This window comes from Poecilia reticulata, chromosome 14 (genome assembly GCF_904066995.2).
Source record: "Poecilia reticulata chromosome 14, P_reticulata-male-v2, whole genome shotgun sequence".
NCBI lineage: Eukaryota > Metazoa > Chordata > Actinopteri > Cyprinodontiformes > Poeciliidae > Poecilia > Poecilia reticulata.
In genome coordinates, this window is record NC_088843.1 from 22,934,386 (window position 1) to 22,939,911 (window position 5,526).

The following is a 5,526-nucleotide window of genomic DNA, read 5'->3' on the forward strand; positions in this document are numbered from 1 at the left end:
GCAGCACATCTAAAAGACTCCCAGTGACATCGAGGTCTGCAATAAACAGAAACGTGTGCAGAAATGTTGCTTGTTCTTCCTGAGGTTATCTTTCATTAAGGTTCAGTGATAAATTATACAGCTACCTGCTGAGCCATCGGGGAGATAAAATAAATCTGTTTATGGAAAATTCACTTTCTTCTGCAAGTTTTCATCTGTCACTCTTCTCACTCTGATTTCTGTATCACCAGCCGACCTGACCCTCTGTTGCTCCAAAATGAAGTCTCTTCCTGACAGGAAATGATTTCTTTTTCTCAATTAATCCTTTTCATAAGAAACTACTTTTTCCCCTGAAAAGAAGCAGAGCAGACGCGTACACATTGAACTATGTTGCCTTTGTCTCCCTGATAAAACAAGTGAGCTGCTTTTGTCTAACCTAAGCCGCTCATGGTTTACATTCTTGCCATGTTTCAATGCAGTGAGAGCTGTGAGAAGCTGTTGCAACTTCTTAAGAGGAGAATGCTCTTTTTTTTTGGTTTTATTGACGGAGAGAAAAGTTGGAAACAACCTGAGAAGTTGAGCTCTTTAAGCTTCTCTGGATTTTCTCTAATCTACACGAAGCTAAAGCTGGAGATTGAGGCTCAAACATATTTATGCACCCTCGCTAATATTTAAAGTTTTTTGAACAAGTTGCATATTGACCACATGAGGTTTCTGACATAATTCTGGCTGGATATTTTTGGCAGTATTTCATTTTATTTTTAATCTGTTTAGGAGGTTTTTTTTTCAGGCTTCTGGAGCAGCCAACCTACCAATTAAATGAATTTTCTTTCCAACAAATAATATATCAGAAGCTAGTTTAGGCATACAAAACATTAGGTGGTGTTTCATGCCGCTGAGGGATATTTACTCAAAAATTAGTAGAAAGTACTGCTCAAACAATTTATTAAAACCCCAAAATTAAAAGGACATTCATGCTAGCTGCTGAGCTATTTTTTAAAAGGATGAATTAAAGTTTTTTTTGCCTTTAGGGCTAAGCTTCACTTGTTGTGTTCATTCAGTGTAATTTAACCTGAAGGTGGGGAAAAAGGAAAGAATATATGGGAAAACTGGTTACTCCACTCAAACAGACAAGACCAAGAGATTGGTGGAAAGTGGACAGTTTCAGACAAACTAACTGGACACCTAAAGAAGGTCCATTACCAGCTGGACATCAAGGTTGTGCACCGTCAGTCACTTTAATTAGCAACTCCTGACATGGCAGCGATGTATCACGTGTCAACAGCGAGTGCTTGGAAGGAAAAGCTGTTAGCAATAGCAGCCGCCTTGCCAGATCATGTAGTTGTCTTTGCTTTTCAGACACATGGAAGGTCAGTCGCAGCTGGTAAAGTGGGCATAATTAACCTCAAGGGAGCTGGGCGGGAGGCGAGGATCCTCAACCCCAGATCAGACAGCCTGGCAGGAGGAAAGTCGGAGTTTCTGTTTGCATTTAATTCATGGAATTAAATCTAAGAGACACAAATAAAAGGTTGAAGCATCCGGAGAGCCTCTGAGAGCAAGAAGGGATGCTAAGCTGGAACAAAAAAGTGGATTTGGTTCTCTAAAATTTTGTTATATTATGTAATATCATGTTATAGATACATGTAAGTACATATATATGTTCTTCTTATTAGGCATACCCCTTTATTTTTTTACTGCATACATATTGTTTAATTGATTTCATCCTATCATCAGTTTTCTAAGTAAGTTTGGTGTTAATATTGTTGCACCCATTGACCATATTGTGTCTGCACATTTACTCAGTTTTACACTTGGAAGAGAAAACACCATTAAACATTAGATTTTTTTAAAAGAGGATACAGTGAGGATTTCTGTTCTGATTCACAAGGAAAGTTTTCACAACTTTACATAATCTAAACAATAAACTTAATAGATCAAACTAGAAAATTCCTGAAGAAATTTAACAGGGGTCTTCCAAAGTGTGCCTGTTGGTTTGGACCCAGCGTTCTGATGCTAAAAATAAGCATCAATGCTAAGCTTAGCTAAAGCCAGGAGCACAACTGTGCAGGATGGACTGAGAGTGCCCTGGTCCACCGCCACAGTGCAATGGTTGATGCTTACCATGGGCAATTTCCTCTGCAGCAATCTAAATCTACGATTCTCTTCAATATTCTGAAAGTTTCTTCTGCGATAAAATTCAACAAGATGTCTGGTAAAGTACCCTAACATAAATCCAACTCTTATAAGAACCAGGTCCTTTAGTCACAAATTCATCTTCAGTTTGCTTTCTTGTGGGATTAGTTTCAGTCAAGAATTTCATATGTTTTGATGACCTCACAGAAACAAAATGTTTGGCATTTACTGCTATAAGGCAAAAAATTGACAACCTACAAGTGGCCGACAGTCGTTAGCCTGCATCACCAGATTCAGGTCATTTGTGATTTCCAAGCCCACCACGATTTTGATCTTCGTCATTGTCACGAAAGTAATGGCGAAGTGTTTCCCAAACCACGATCCCCAGACAAAATGCTATTACTAAATTTAAGCTGTTTTGAATTCTTGGATTCGTGTTTTCGACAATTCAACGGATTCAGCAACTTGAATCTGTTGAATTCGTTGCTTCCTATCAGAAGTGTTGAGGTCTCGCTTCTGATTGTTGCTATGGAAACGATAAGCTTGAAATGTCATTTCAAACAAGTTTTTATTTATTTAACATGAAGAGATTAACAATCGATTTTTAGATAACTGAATTGTTGCGTATGTGGTTTTTCATGCCTGCTGTGGTTTAAATTGTCAGATACAACAGTGTTGCAACACATTCTCAGTACCAACTCGTCATGTGGACACTTGGGCAGGTTCCCTCTGCGTCACATGCTGATGCATCAGGTACCCCCTTCTCGTCAATAACTTACTTTCAGGGTGCTCTCATTGAATGCTGTAGAGCATAATGACAAATGTAATAGCAAAGGATTTAAGCAATGTGTCAAACTTCACAAAATCTTCAAAGGTAATGAGTCTTTCATGTGTTCACCATAATGCCTCATGTCTGACGTAGCCAACGGACAAAAAGAGCCCATTACTCTTATCGTCTGGTTTATGAAATCTAATAGCAAAAAAGTTTTTTCTCTCACCTGCAGAAGTACAAATCGTCGATTTTCATTGTTTCTTGGGAAATATAAGTTTACTAGATGTCTAATAACGTATTCTAGCCCAAATCCAAGTCCTCAAAAAAGGAGATTCTCTAGTTGGAAATTCATATTGTACAACTTGCTTTCCTAGAGGTCCTGAGAAATTTAGGGTTGCTACTGAACTACTTGTCCCCAAACGCGGAAGCTGATGTGCAAAGAGACCATTACAGAAACAAAATGTTTGACATTTACTGCTATGCTACAAAAAGTTGACAACCTACAAGGACCCGACAGTCGTTAGCCTGCATCATCAGACTCCGGTCACTTATGGTTCCCAAGTTCATGACAATTTTCATCTTCATCACCACCACGAATATAAAGGCGAAGTTCTTCCCAGATTATCAACCCCCAGAAAAACCACCTTTACAACATTACAACCATGTTGAATCGTCGTATTCATCTTTACTAATATCCCAGCTGGCGAACGTTGTCTGATATGGAGACACTCCCCAGCTCGCATTGAATGTTCAGACGACGTCCACTGAACGATGTCTTGAACATCCGCTGCCAACGTTTTCCGAACATCAAAATGAAATGCCATTAGAAGTCCAGCGGACTTTTGTGACAACGTTTTCCAGACTCACAGTTAAACACCATTAGACATTCGGCGGTGAACGCGTGTAGAGAGAGGAGCCTGGAGTGGAAGCTTGCCGAACTAGAAGCATATTCTTGTGAGGATTTGGGTTTTCTGTGTGTCAATTTAGTTCCTGTATCGTCTTGTCCACCCCTTGATTGATCCCAGCTGTGTCCTGTTTCCCCTAATTACTTTCCCTGTGTATTTATACCCACCTGTGTCTGTGTTTCCCTGTCGGACCCTTGTTGAATGTCTATTGTCATTAGCCTTATGTCTATACCAGTTGCTGCCAGTGTGAAAGTTATTGCCGTTACTCACCTGTGCTGCCTGGATTTTGTGAATTGTGTTTGTTAATGGTGATAAGAAGGGATAAGAAGCACATAATTGGTGGCTTGATTGATGAACCTTTTTGCTACTCGCCTCCATCATCAACATCTTCTACATTCTACCTACTTGACCTGGACCACATTTAGCCTCCATCTTGACCTTAGCACTCTTCCACCCTTCCTCCTGTTGACAGACTTTGGTAGCTACTATTTTCTTCAGTTCTAATGAAGTTGCTTTACTCCAGCAGGGTCATTTTTGGAATCAGTGAGACCCCATGCTTCTTCCATAGTGGAAGTGTGAATTCTCCTGATGGACAGTGTTCCTAGGTGTCCATTTTTGCCCTGTTGACAGGGTTACTGCAGCAGCTTTGATGAAAATGTCCTTTGATTCTGGCAACATCGTCTCAAGTCCCACTTTAGTGCATTTGAACTCCTCTGAGAGGCTGGAAAAGGACAGTTGGAGTTTTCCCTGAAAAAACTGGGCTGTGCTGATTGGACATCGAGGGACAGCCAGCCACGTCCCAACTCTTCTGTGGCTGAAGTCATGCATAGTTAGTGGCCACAAAGGCAAGAAGAGCTTGACGAGAAAGTCTTTATATATCTGAATGTCCCACTGATATAATGTATCTGTTTGTTAGAGCATTGTCAGGGCTCTGGGTCCTTAGGTGCCAAGTTTAGTAATTCTTCTCTGAAAACTGCAGCTGCCTCCAGACAGGAAGATAAATAATTGGCCATGGTTTTAATTGTAATACAATAAACTTAAAATACCTCCTATGACTTGTTGTCTAAATGTAGCTGAACATTCTGCATGGTTCAGAAACAGGTTTCCTTTTACTTTAAGGCTGATGGTACAAAACTGGTCTGAAAGTGCAGCTGGCTCATTAACAGGAAAACCTTTAATGTGAAAATATGAACCACTCTGCATGTTTTTATCCTGTCAGCTTCTAACTGAATGATCGCTCTACCCCAACCACAGCAACACAACATAGACCTTATACTGCACCTCCACCTAGTGTTAAGTCTTTGTTACTACACAAAGTGGTGTCTCATTTAGAGATAAAGGAAGTTAATTGATGTTTTGGTATATTCACATAAAATATTAAATCCATTTATTTTTTTAATGACAGACATTTTAGCATGTCACATTATCCCAAAATACAGATTGTGTATAGTTCAAGCATGAGTCACACATTTTTGAGCAAACATAATCATTATTTACTGGAATGTAAGTAACTCCACAGTATGTGTAGAACAGCTGCAGCACACATTGTAAAAATACTGAGGGATGGAGAATATTTTCTATCTTCATGTCAGTTTCTCAGATGACCTGGGATGCAGTTTAATTTAATTTAAACCCTTATTATTCTGAAAGCAGAAACACAACATTCATCCTGTAACTTTTCTATTGATTAATACATGGAATAAATGAATAACTACATTTTAATTGTAAAAATTAAGA